Genomic DNA, 13185 nt, shown 5'->3' with positions numbered 1-13185 from the left:
GGGTCTTCAGGGTACCACAAGGACTAGCTGCTGTTATTGCTGCCAAAGACCAACATCAAAGACCTTATGAAAAGTACCTCTCCACATGTAACAAATGAGGACACAATGAATGAAGATAGTCCTAACATACCACCATTCGAGCGATGACCATTCAAAATTACAATGGCACTGAAAAAAATGACTTGGGACTGGTCCTTACACTTTTTTTTTTTTTTTACATTTATATCCCGCCATTCTCCGAAGACTCAGGGTGGCTTACATTGTGTAAGGCAATAGTCTCATTCTATTTGTATATTTACAAAGTCAACTTATTGCCCCCCCAACAATCTGGGTCCTCATTTTACCTACCTTATAAAGGATGGAAGGCTGAGTCAACCTTGGGCCTGGTGGGACTAGAACCTGCAATAATTGCAGGCAGCTGTGTTTAATAACAGGCTTCTTACAGCCTGAGCCACATCACGGCTTATGACCATTGAAAGAGCCCACAGCAGCATGATCAAAATCAACCAGCATATATTTACAACGGTTGAAGAATCTTGGGCTATGGTGATCGCCATTTGCGATCTTCTCCTATGGCTTCCGACAAACAACGTCAAAGGGGAAGTTTTATTCTTTTAACGACCGAATGATTCACTTAACAAATTCAGTGATCCGCTTAACCACTGTGGCAAAAAGGTCGTAAAATCAGGCACAGCTCACTTAACTATTGTTTTGCTTAGCAATGGATATTCTGGTCCCAACTGTTGTGCGCCAGTTATGCCCTTTCCTGGACCGGCAATCCCTACTCACAGTCACTCATGCCTTAATCACTTCCCGTCTTGACTATTGCACTCTATGGGGCTGCCCTTGAACAGCATCCAGAAGATCCAGTTGGAGCAAAATGCAGCAGCCCACATGGTTTTGTGCAGACCCCTTGTATCACCTCTCCTGTAGCAGCTGCATTGGCTGCCGATTTGCTTCCAGGTGCAATTCAAGGTGCTGGTTGTGACCTTTAAAGCCCTTCATGGCTTGGGACAAGGTTATCTGAGGGACCGTCTCTTGCAGGTCACATCGACCTGACCCATCAGAGCAGAGAGGTAGGGAATGCTGCGGGTCCCATTCCCGAGGGAGATACACCTGGTGGGACCCAGAAGAAGGGCCTTCTCCGTAGTGACTCCCTCTCTCTGGAACATCATTCCCCCAGAGATTAGAACGGCCCCCTCTCTAATGCTCTTCTGAAAGGCGCTGAAGACCTGGTTCTGCCAGTGTGCCTGGGGAACACAAAACGGGATGGAGCACATTAAATGGCTCATGTGATCGGCTGTCGCTGGTGATTTTATTACATTAATTTATTGATTTTTTTTTTAGTTTTACTGTTTTTAAATGTGGTTTTTATATTCTGTAAACTGCCTTGAGTCACCATGGGCAAATAGGCGGCAATATAAATTTAATAAATAAATAAAATAAACGAACTGTGGTTATAAGTTGAAGACTACCTGTGAATGGCAGTGATTCAATCATTTGAGTTCTTTCAAGGCATTCTCTTCCCACCAGTAAGAGTTGAAGATATTAACCTCATGTTATAAACTAGAGAGGACATTTCCCCCCCAGGAAGTAATGTTAACTGAGATCATCAATTTTCCCTTTTAAGCTAATCTCCTTAGTGGTTAGGTACATTCTTCCAAATCTTTGGGTTTGCTCTTCCTCCCTTGTCTCTCTGTTTCCAACAATTCTGGAAGAAGATATTTATTTTGACTCTTCTTTAGTTATCTCTATCAAGCAACAGCTAAACAGAATAGTTCAGGTTTAAATTAACCACACATCTCAACTTCACAGATGAAAAGCAAGCGGAAGTCCAGAAATTCAGAACCAAAAGCAAAACCAATATAAGCATGTTGCATGCGAACTAACTTCAATCCCCAAACTCTAGGCCTGCGCATTTCACAAGTTAGACTTCATCAGAACCCAGTTTTCTTATACTGAAGAAAATGCAGTCAAGACTTGAATTCTAAAACCAAAGCTGCATCTCTGATATCAAACTCAGACCAAAAAAGTCTGCAAAGTGGTCAGTTAAATAGAAATAGTCTTGCTGTAGAAAAGCCTACAGCAAGACTTCTCTCTTTTCTGTATTCTCAGCCCCTAGTGTTCAAAGATAGACCAGCTTCTGAACATAGAAATTTATCATGGCTAATAAGTGACTTAATTTGCTTACTGCTGGCCTCTGCAAGTGGCCCCTGACATTTCCAATCATACTGTAAAAGACTTGCTGGATCACAGCAAAATTTCGCTGACTTCAGAAACTCTGACCAGTCTGATGCTCCTCCAAAGTATACAAATAAGACAAGAAGGCACCACTTTGCTCCCAGCGATTGCTCTAATAATATATTGTGTTATGGCTAGAGAAAACCATGGTCTTCAACTTCCGTGGCTAATTAATAGGCAGACTTGCCCTTCAATGTTACAACACACAACATATATACTTCATTGTTTTAAAGAAATCTAAGTACTTACATTACCTACAAACTATTTTGCTTGTCATCTCAGCCCACCCACTGGAAATCTGTGAAATTCAGTAGATATGAGACACCCTGTGCCATTTATTTATTAAATTTACATGCTGCCCATCTCACCGTCAAGTGCCATCAAGATTCTCTATGTGGCATTGAAAGATTACTAGGTCTCCCCTCCACAATTCCAAGTATCAACCCTCCTCCCCCCCAAATACCTTTCATTCATTTTACATTGGGTTGGCTTAGCAACCATCTGCCTTTTTAGCATTAAGAGAAATCTCCCGGAGGAATCTAAACTTGGGTTAATTTGGGATCCTGCAAATGATGGTTAGAGGCTTCTAAACTGATTCAGAACAATGAATCTATGGTGCTAGGGAATAAAAATGAGTGCACTCAGGCTTACTTCCAGTCAAATATTCACAGATACACTGCTACTATATGTGGATGTTCTATAGTTGGCTGTCAACATTCTCCCGATTTCATCCCCCTCGTCATCTTAAATTGGAGGCCGCTGCTGTTTTACTGTGTCGGGCAAGAACAACCGTGGTGCCAATTCTTTCCTCAGTGACCATTTATATTTTAAGACACGAAGAAGAGCATGTTGCATTTGCAATTTTAGAAACTTAAATAAAGGTGGGGGGGGACTCCCTCACGACTTTGAAAAAGGTATGTCAGTTATGGCTTGGAACGGGAGTATCTCCCCTAGAAATACCAAGGGAAAGTTTTGCCAAGAGTGCCATCTCTTAAAATACGTTGCAATTCTACTAAACTTCGGTGGAACGTTTTAAAAAATGCAAGGGGTTTTAGGAGGGGAACACCCACAACCGTCCTGGAAGGCAGGGAGGGAGGGGACGAGCATCCAGGAAGGGGTGGGGCAAGAAAGGGGGAACTACAAGGTCGACCAGACTCCTGGGGGGGGGGGGAAGCTTGCAATACACCCCCCCTACTTTTTTTACGCATGTTTCAAGCGAAGGCAAAAATAATACCCGAGCAGGACCGGGACTGGGGGGGGGGGAGAGAAAAAAGGACTTTTACTTTGACAGCAGATTCTTTCCGGCTGCAAACCAGATTAAGGGCCAGAAGAAAACACCGAGGTGTCCCCTTAAGGTTCCTGCCCCTCCCCTCCCCCTCCCCCTCTCTTAAGGCTGCTTTCGCCCCCCCTCCCTCCTCCCTCCCTCCCCCCCCCTCAAACTCCCCGAGAGCTGCCTCGGCGATCTCTTCTTCTCCAGGGCCATCATCTCTGGAACACACAGGACACCATTGTCCACCCCGAAGCCCCGTTTTCAAGCCCTTGGCCGGCCTCCTCCAAACGAAGCGGCCCCAAAACTCACACCTCGGGGGTGGGGGTGGGCAACAAAAGAGCGGACGGTCCCACGAGGGCTCGTTTCTAAAACCTCGGCTTTATAAAGAAAAAAGAAAAAAAAAGGAGGGGGTGGGGGAGGATCACCCCTCTCCTTCTCCCCCCCCCCTCTGCTCTCCGCCCGCCCCCCCAAATCTTAACTCTACAATTCGCTTCCCAAGCGTGCGTGATGGTGGAAGAGGAAGCAAGCACGGGCAGCCAAAGGGGGAAGGGAGCCGTTACAACTTTCCGAACAAATATTGTTTCTCTTCTCTCTCTCCCCCGCCCCCCAAATCCCCCCTCCCCAAAACCAGCAAAAGGCCGGCGGGCTACCGATCAGACAGTCATTTTTGGATCAGCCCCCACGCTATGCTGCGTTTTCCGAAGGCGGCTTTGTTTTGGAATGAAAAAAAGTTTTTTTAAAAAAATAAATAAATAAAAATAAAAACATTGAGAAGAGTGAGGGAGGAAGGGAGGACAAAACCCCTCCAGATCATCGCTTCTGGTTCTCTCCCCCACCTCCCTTCCTATCCTCCATTAAGTAAGCCAGAATCAAACTTCCTTGGAGTTATTTTTTTTAAACAACCTCGTACAAGAACGTATTTTATTTCGAGCTCTTGGAGGGGGGGGGAAGCGACTACGTAGAGGTCCGCAGAAGCCCCCACCGCCACATTTCCCCCCGCTCTTCCAACTTGTCGGGGGGGGGAGCTTTAGGGTCGCCCAACTAACTGCAAAGCGAACTTGAAGAGAGGCCTTAAGCCAAAGGCTTTTTGACGCAGGTTCCACCCCTCCCTTTCCCCCCCACCCCGGTTTCATTAAAAGAAAAAAAAACTTTGAAAAGGATGCACTTACAAGACTTGCTGGCTCGCGATCCAGAGGAAGGAGGGGAAAAAAAGAAAGATCCCGTCCTCTAGAATCCGCTTCCTTTCTCTCTTCCCTCCGACCCCCCACCTCGTCCTCCACAATCGCGGGGAAAAGTGGGGGGACAATGTATAAAAGAAGCCTCTCCTCTTTTTAAATCAGCCGGCTAGATCCCTTCCTTCCTTCCTTCTGATCCTGCTGCTCCGTCGCCCCCTCCTTTACCGAATGCGCTTCTTACACGTGCAGTCGGTCGGAAGAGCATGCGCGCACACGGTGCCTAATTCCACTTGGGTTGTCCCCCCCCCTCCTCCTCCTCCCGGTCAAGCTATTAATTAGATTGCATTGGCAAAAATCCTCCTCCTCCTCCTCCCTCCCTTTTTTATTTGGCGTAAAATGGAAGAGTTGGGGGCGGAGAGAGAGGTAACAGTTGGTAAGAGTTGGACCTGGAACTAGGCGAGGGTTAAAAAGAAATCGGCCTCGGAAGGCCGGCCCGGAGATTGGAGAACGGGGAGCTGATGATGCAGCAAAGCCAACCCCCCCTCCCGCCCTTCTTTCTTTACGCGGCAGTTTGGGGGCCACGTGGAGAGGCCGGACTAATAGGGCTCACGCAGCCCGCTTGTGTGTGGCCGGAGCGATTGGGGAGGGGGGGCGCTTCCTTCCACGTGTTGGGGCGCGCAGCTCCCACCGAGGAGAGCCGAGGTAGCGGCGGCTGATACATCCGGCCCTGCAGAGCCTCCTGAAAGGCGGAGGAGGAGCGCCCGCCGTCAAGCCCGGGCAGGGCGGTGCTTCCGAGGGCGCTCCGATTGTCCGGGATGGCCTCGTCGAGGGAAGGACGAAGTAGGGCTCGGATCCCGCGCGGCCTACTCGAGCCTATTAGCCGTACCGAGGTGGCGTCGCTTCTCCCTGAGTTTCTTTAAACGGGAGCGCGACGGGCTTTGGCAACGCGTGCTCGGGGAGGAAGGAAAAAAAAATAAGAGGGAGGGATTTCTTGCCTCCCGTCGGCGTTCATCGGATCCCCGGCTGCAAAAACTTGAAACGGCAGCCTCTCCGGAATGGACTCACCGGACAAAGCTGCATAATCGCGACCGGGCTTTGCAAATTCTTTGGAAAGGCTTCGACAGGCTAGATCGCTCTTAAGTGCTCTTCTCGGGTTGGGATTTTTGCTGTGTTGTTATTATGCATGGTGGGAGGGGTTCCCCCCCCCCGTTGTGTGTCATTTTAATTTTCTTCAAGACCACTGGCGTTTTTATTCTAGGAATAGTGAGGACGACAACCGACATCGACTTTGATTGCTTATTTAACTCCCATCGATGCATGTTATTTCACACGTTGAATAGTTAAGTCTGAAGACGGATTCTCATCATTGGAAGGCTATGAATGCTACCTGGCTCTCTCTTCGGCTTCGCGAGAGCGAATGCTGCCCGTAATCTGCATTCACATTTTACTAAGTGCCCCCAAATCCCTTGGGCAGTATTCCGGTGGGGATAGAACTGTATGTTTATGGCACATATTTTTTTTTAAAAGTCCTTGGGGTTAAAAATATTGCATAAGCTTTATTGTGACTATAAGTAGCAGTGTTGTCTCCTATACTTTCGTGTGATCCATATATTCTTAAGCGGTGCTTCTGCATTAGAATGGCAAATAGTGTAGAACATTAGCGTTTCCTAAGTAAATTTCAAGTAAAGATTCCTTCCAGAAAATGGTGAGGAAAGAAAATGGAACACTAAAATGGGAAATTTTTCCCCCTCAGGTGGTGCGCATTCAAGCATCCTGACCCTGCTTTCCATCACATTTTGTTTAGAACAATGTCATTTGTGATGTTTTCTGCCATTGTAAGGTACCAATGTCCATCCAACCCATCAGAAAATAAACAATGCGTTTCAAAAGCAAACGGTAGATCTTTCCAAGAAGAAAGTAATAGAGGGAGCAACTCGAGGCTCCCATGTAACACCACTCCTGCGCAAGCTGCACTAGCTTCCGGTGTTGGTTACCACCTTTAAAGCACTCCAACACCTTTAAAGCACTCCAAGGCATAGGACCGGGTTATTTACAGGACCGCCTGCTGCTACCAATTGCCTCCCATCGACCTGTGCGCTCCCATAGGGACTGGCAACCCCTGGGGGAGGGCCTTCTCTGTGGGGGCTCCTGCCCTCTGGAACGAGCTGCCTCCAGGGACCTTCCGAAGCGAGCTAAAGACATTTTTGTTTCATCGTGCAGGGCTGGCTTAATATAGTTTTAATGAGGGGGGGGTTATTAAAGTTTTTAGTTTCTTAGCCAAATTGAATTAGTTTTTTTTTTTTAAAGTTTTTAATTTTTGTGATTCCTTGTTTTACTTGTCTGTAAACCACCCTTCAGGAGAAGGGCGGTATATAAATTAAAATAATAAAAATAAATAAATAAATAATGAAGCCCAGAGTGATAGCAAACTGTACCCTTAAATCTGTTGAGAGAAATTGTGCAAAACGTGGTCCTTCCAGGAGAAATTTGCCATGCCTTGCTGACAGTTTTCTCCTTTGAAAGATGTTAAGAGTAAGGCACAATTGGATCAGCTATACTGGATTTAGTGCTAAGAGGACATAGCAATAGCACTTAGACTCTCATACTGCTTCACAGTGCTTTTACAGCCCTCTAAGCAGTTTACAGAGTCAGCCAATTGCCCCCAACAATTTGGTTCCTCATTTTACCCACGTGGGAAAGATGGAAGGCTGAGTCAACCTTGAGCCTGGTGAGATTTGAACTGCAGCTAGCAGTCAGCTGAAGTAGCCTGCAGTACTGCACTCTAACCACTACACCACCTTGGCACCCTGCGCCTCATGGAAGGAGCAGGAACATTATGGAACAGTCACTATGTAAATGCTGGAGTTCTTGATTCGAAAAGAATCCAAAACTAAGCACACATCTTGGAATGTTAAGAACTGGATTTGTCCAAGTATTTATTAGATTCCACATGAATCAGGTAATAGGAAAGAAAGCTGAAGGCGGATGAAAATTTCTAATGGAGATTTTATGAGTTGCAAAAAGTAAAATGGGTGGTTGATGCTGACTGTTGATGCCAGATTTTTTTTTTAAAGGACTTGTCAGAAAATGCAAGAATGCCAAGTCACAATATACAGTCAGGTAATATAGAACCGCAGAGCTCATGTAAATACAGTAAAAATTATCAGAATGTGCTGATGTTAGTAAAGAATACTAAAAATAACAAAGGGCTTCCTTCGATACATTCAAACTAAAATAAAATTGCTATACCAACTCCTCAATGAAAACAAAATGTTTTAACAGGTTAGAAATGACAAAGGCTAATCAGTCTTTAACCAAAAAGTGTTTCATCATAAAATTGTAATAAAGGCCGGAACTGAAGTTTGCAACTGACAGAAAAATGATCAGAAAATACTTGTTTACCTTAATGAATGTAATTATTTGGGATCAGAATTGCATCAGTTTTAATCACTATAGAATATCTTTAATGTGACATATCAGGCAATTGGAGGATAACTAGTATCCCAGCCTTCAAAAGTAAGATTCCCAGATTAAATCTTAGCTTATTTTTGATTGAGTAATTTTCTTGATATTGGGACTAGGTGTATCTTGATTTCAACAAAGCCTCTGACAGAATATCCCATGCTATCTTGATTAACAAACTAATTAAGCACAGGTAGTCCTTGGCGTGCATCCATTGTTCAGCTATTGTTTGAACTTGCAACTGTGCACTAAATGAGTGGTACTTACGACCAGTCCTCACAGTTCCAACTGTTGCAGTGTCCCTGTGATGGTGATCTGAGTGCATAGTGCCCGATTTGCAGTTTATGATATTGCAGTGAGCTGCTATTACATGATTGTGATTCCTGGTGTCCCCTGCTAGTTTCCCATGAGCAGAATCAGTGGGGAAGCTGGCAGGAAGTTGTAGTCATGTGAGGTCTTTGCTTAATGATGGCAAACTGGGACTGCTGGAGTTGCAAGCAGCGTGGTCACATGATGCTGTGTTTTATGACTGAATCAGTAATGGCAATTTCAGTCCTAATTGTCATTAATGGAGGATAGCTTGGATACAGCAAGACAGTTTAAGTGGATACAGAACTTCTTGAAAACTGTATTTAAATAGTGCTCAATTAATGGAGCCTCATCAAATTGGAGAAGGATATTAAATAAATACCACAAGGATCAGTCCTGGATTTTGTCATTATTTGTATTAATTTGAATGAAAAGGTGTGAAGAAAGTGTTTATGAAATGTATATATGACAAGTATATACCTCTGTGAAGGAGATGGGTGGTTAAGAAGTTTGAAATATAAACAAGTTTGGATGGGATAGCTACTACTTTTGAAGGCAGAAATAGAATTCAAAACCTTGAAGAACTAGCGGGCATTATCAGAATGAAATTTAATAGGAACATGTGCAGTACTGAGTAGAAGTCAAAAGAGTGAAACTCCATTTTAATGAACTGATTGGTGGAAGAGGGGTTCCTTATTCAGGAATATCCATTGACGAATGGATATTCTTGGGGATTTCTGTCATGCAAATCAGGAAAGTAGATTCTAACTGAAATTTAGAAAGAACTTTCTAACAGCAACAGCAATTCTGTAGTGGAACCAATAACCCAGCAAAACGTTATTCAGTGGAGGTTCCATATCTTCCTGTTGTGGATGCTTTAATTTGGATTCCTGTACTGAGCAGAGGATGGGAATGGATAATCTAAACCAGAGGTGGAAAATTGTGGGAGCTGATGTCCACAAGTCATAAAAGGGTCATAGTTCTCCACCACTGGTCTAAATGATCCCAACTTGGTGATTCTAATTAATGAAAATTAATTATTGAAAGTCAAATTTAACAAGAGACCCCTGTTGGAAGGGAATTCAGGTTCTGGCAGATGAAGAAACCAAAGCCTGCAGAGTAAATATGCTAGATAGCTCAGGATACAGAATGGATATTTTGCACGGACTTAAATCCAAGGTTTCGTTCCTAATGTCTCTAGTTTAAAGAAAAGGGGATTTGAAGAAGAATTGTGACACATTGCATTGGACTAGATAAGGGCCTAACAGAAGATGAATCAGGATTTATTGGTGATGTGTAGTGTTTTAGCACTGGTTCTGGCTCACAATTACTTTTTTTTTCCTTATTAAAAATATCAGTTGAGTTTTTAAGAATGGATGGGAAATACCTATTGAACTGTACGCAAAAGGCTTAAGTTCTGGAATTGAAAAGAAATTTCTAAGTAAAGTATATGTTCAAAAGCACTTTGTTGACAATTCTATCCTTTCAAGACACTATTTTCTGTCTGGATCTGGTTAATGGACCTGAGGGTTCAAGTAAAAAAATAAAAATTCTTAATTGTGACAATGCCGTCAAAGACTATAAATTCCAAAATGGTCCAACTTATTAAGACACCTTCTGAAATTCAGATTTGGTACATGTTAACTTTTGCTGTTCAAATCTCACTCAGCAAATCTCATGCTTTTTAAAAGAATAGACATTTAGAGATCCCTTGCTCTCAGAATCCATTGACAGCCTGATTGTGCTTTGTAATCAAAGACTCAAACACAGAGCACTGACTCAAGCCAAGAAGCAAATGACAACTTCTGGGTGCCAATGATTTCTGCTTTAGGAATGAGTGAATGTTGAGGATCAGTTTAATATTAAGACAAGGTCCTTGCATAAATTAATCAAAAGGAAATGAGTCTTGAACACTTAATTATACAGAGGTATAACAAATATTCTCTATAATTACTACTCTGAATGTTTAGTTATCATGGCAGTCTCTTTGTCCAATATTTTCTACATTGAGTTGCTCTGCCTCTTGTCTTTCAGCTACAAGAGCTTTTTCCCCTCATCTTTGTTGCCAGGACTTCTTTTAAGATTCTGGGGATAGCATTGAAACTTCTTGAATGTGAAACCAAAGCAATTCTCCAAAACTGAATGCTGACCCTTTCCAGGTTTTCCATTGATAACTAACCTGAGCTTCCTTTATTATATATTTTTCAATTATTTATTTAAAAAGCTATTAATAACTTATTCCCTCCTCATCCCCATTATCTTGGTTTGTTAAATGATTTCCTTTCTAGAATTCGAAGCAAGAACAGTACAATACTAAAAGGTAAAGGTTCCCCTCGCACATATGTGCTAGTTGTTCCCAATTCTAGGGGGCAGTGTTCATCTCCGTTTCAAAGCCAGAGTCAGCACTGTCTGAAGACGTCTCCGTGGTCATGTGGCCGGCATGACTAAACACCAAAGGCATACGGAACACTGTTACCTTCCCACCAAAGGTGGTCCCTATTTTTCTACTTGCATTTTTTATGTGCTTTTGAACTGCTAGGTTGGCAGAAGCTGGGACAAGTAACGGGAGCTCACCCCATTACATGGCACTTAGGGATTCGAACCGCTGAACTGTTGACCTTTCGATCGACAAGCTCAGTGTCTTACCCATTAAGCCACTGCGTCCCTTAGTACAATACTAAAAAGCAGAAATAATACATGTGATATGACTACCTTTTAACAAATATACTAAATGAGATCCAAAATCATTAAAGACATATAATTTAGTTGGTCCTAAGCCTTGAAATGTCCGCCAGCATTCCAAGGTCCCTGAAGTGTGAAATCCTAAGGCATATCCCTAACATGACATCATATTTGGAGATACAGGAGGGCATCAGCTGGATTCTGTTAATCACACTCCCTTGTGGATCAGCAGTAGCAAGATCGCTCTAGAGGGAAAATGAACAGAGATGGACTTGTTTTGTCCTTTAGCGCAGCAACTACACCAATTCCTTGAAGGTTAAATTCAATAGATGGATAAATGTATCGTAGACATTTTCCAGTCTACTTATTTGGTGCAGTGCATATTTCAAATCCAAAACCCTTGAAACTGAGGTGGAGCAGGAATGAATCTCATGTCATAATTTTTGCTATTCCTGAATTTCATGGAACAACTGGACACTCATGCCCAGCTGGGCCATTTCAGATGTACCTAGACAGAAAAACAGAACGACAAGTGGGCAAAAAAGCAGTTGAGAACAGCAGTGCTTTCCAATTTCTTGCCTGCTTCCCCATTGAGTTTTCCTGTGGGAAGCTGACAGAGAGCATCAGAAAGCCTTCCTCCCTTTGTCTTCCCTCCCTTCTTGACTGTTCCCTCCCTGGTGGCTTCTCCATTTACTTTGCTTGTGGGAAGCTTGCAGAGAGAAAAAGTCAGTGGGGAAGCCAGCAGGAAGTTGCAACTCTAAGGCCAACAAGCAGGTAAGTAGCTGCTGCTGGGTAGGGGGAAGGAGCAAGGTAGTGCAGGTTGGGAAGAACATGCCCAAGAGGTGCTGTATAGTTGTGTAGGCTGTGAAGGGGGCAGTAGTGCAGCTTAAGAAAGCTGCATGGGTGTTGTGAGTGTGCAAGTCGGCTGGGGGGTGCAGGGGAGGCATAGATACAGTACCTGGTGGTGCTCGGGAGTGTGTGAGAGTGGTGTGAATCATTGATGGCATGCTGGGGTGTGCAGATGATTCTTCTGACCTAGGCCTAAGTGGTTATTACCAGATACAGTCCTAAACAAACATTTTATTAGAACAGCTGAGAATTACTTCATTCTCAGCTTAGTCCAAATTAAGTCCAAAACAAAGTCCTTCAGAAAAAGTCCTTCGGCCTTATCACAAACCTTTGTCGTCTTTGGCACCCTGCCTAAAACTTTTCTTGGCAAGAACCCCACGAACAAACAGGAGACACCGACCAGAAACAAATGTAGCAACGTTGCTTTCCTACAAAGAGCCCTTGCTGCTGTTTTAACCCTTATGGAAGAGGCCAATCATCTCCTGGTCTTACTCCCAAGTCGTCCTTTTTGCTTTAGCTGTTTTTGCCTTCTGGCAGCTCTTCGCACGCGTGCACCAGAAACAGGCTCCTCCTGTTCCTCTGCCTTTCTGCTGTCCGCCTCTGGAAGCTCCGGAGTCCATGCATTGCTCCCAGATGGGCCTGGCCCCATCTCTGCCTCCAACGCAGAGCCCTCATCTGGGCCATCCCCTGACTCCAGGACTGAACCATTGTCCTCCCCAGCTTCCTCACTGTCCGACTCCACTGCCAGCTCCAGGGGCTGCTGGCGGACCACAACAATGATGAGTGCATGGGGATGTGCATGAGGTGCCATATGGGTTGGGGAGGGTTCACAGGGTAGTGTGCCAGGAAGGATGCACAGGTGGTTCCTTCTTCCCTTTTCCTCTTTCTCTTTCACTATTCTTTCCTTCTCTCTTCACTTTCCAGCAGGCAATGAGTGAGGGATTGTGACAGTAGGTAGGAGACTCTCATGTTCAAGATGAGGATCATGTGACCACAGCAGCAACTTGAAGTAGCTACAACTTTCCTAGAATTCATTCCTTCAAGAGTCCTGGGTTTTTGATGGAATCTGTACATCAGCCCATTTGAGGTACCTTGGTTCAAAATGCTTTGCTCTATGGTGCATCATTTTGTCCCATTAAAGGTTATAGAAATGAGACTTTTATTGCCTAATGCAAAGAGATAGTTAAATATAGGATA

The 13185-nt window shown here is 44.1% G+C and overlaps 1 protein-coding gene and 1 long non-coding RNA gene across 9 annotated transcripts in view; one reads left to right on the top strand and one right to left on the bottom strand.

The window, feature by feature from the left end:
- GATAD2A (GATA zinc finger domain containing 2A) overlaps window positions 1–13185 on the bottom strand; it is a 132897-nt gene that overhangs the window by 109937 nt on the left and 9775 nt on the right. For 2 of the 8 annotated variants that reach the window (XM_058162505.1, XM_058162509.1), the window contains exon 1: window positions 4681–4958. The exons of 5 other annotated variants lie outside the window; for them this stretch is intronic. The gene's annotated coding sequence lies outside the window, so the exon portion shown is untranslated. Of the gene's footprint in view, window positions 1–4680; window positions 4960–13185 lie in introns of those variants that run through there. One more of the 8 variants, XM_058162507.1, reaches the window with a different exon arrangement.
- Window positions 5107–8850, top strand: LOC131187833 (uncharacterized). Its single transcript, XR_009152638.1, has 2 exons — window positions 5107–5839; window positions 5945–8850. It is a non-coding gene; the product is annotated as an uncharacterized LOC131187833 (long non-coding RNA).

This window comes from Ahaetulla prasina, chromosome 1, assembly GCF_028640845.1.
Source record: "Ahaetulla prasina isolate Xishuangbanna chromosome 1, ASM2864084v1, whole genome shotgun sequence".
Classification (NCBI taxonomy): domain Eukaryota; kingdom Metazoa; phylum Chordata; class Lepidosauria; order Squamata; family Colubridae; genus Ahaetulla; species Ahaetulla prasina.
The sequence above is the reverse complement of the archived record's forward strand: the minus strand, read 5'-3'. Positions and strand labels throughout refer to the sequence as shown.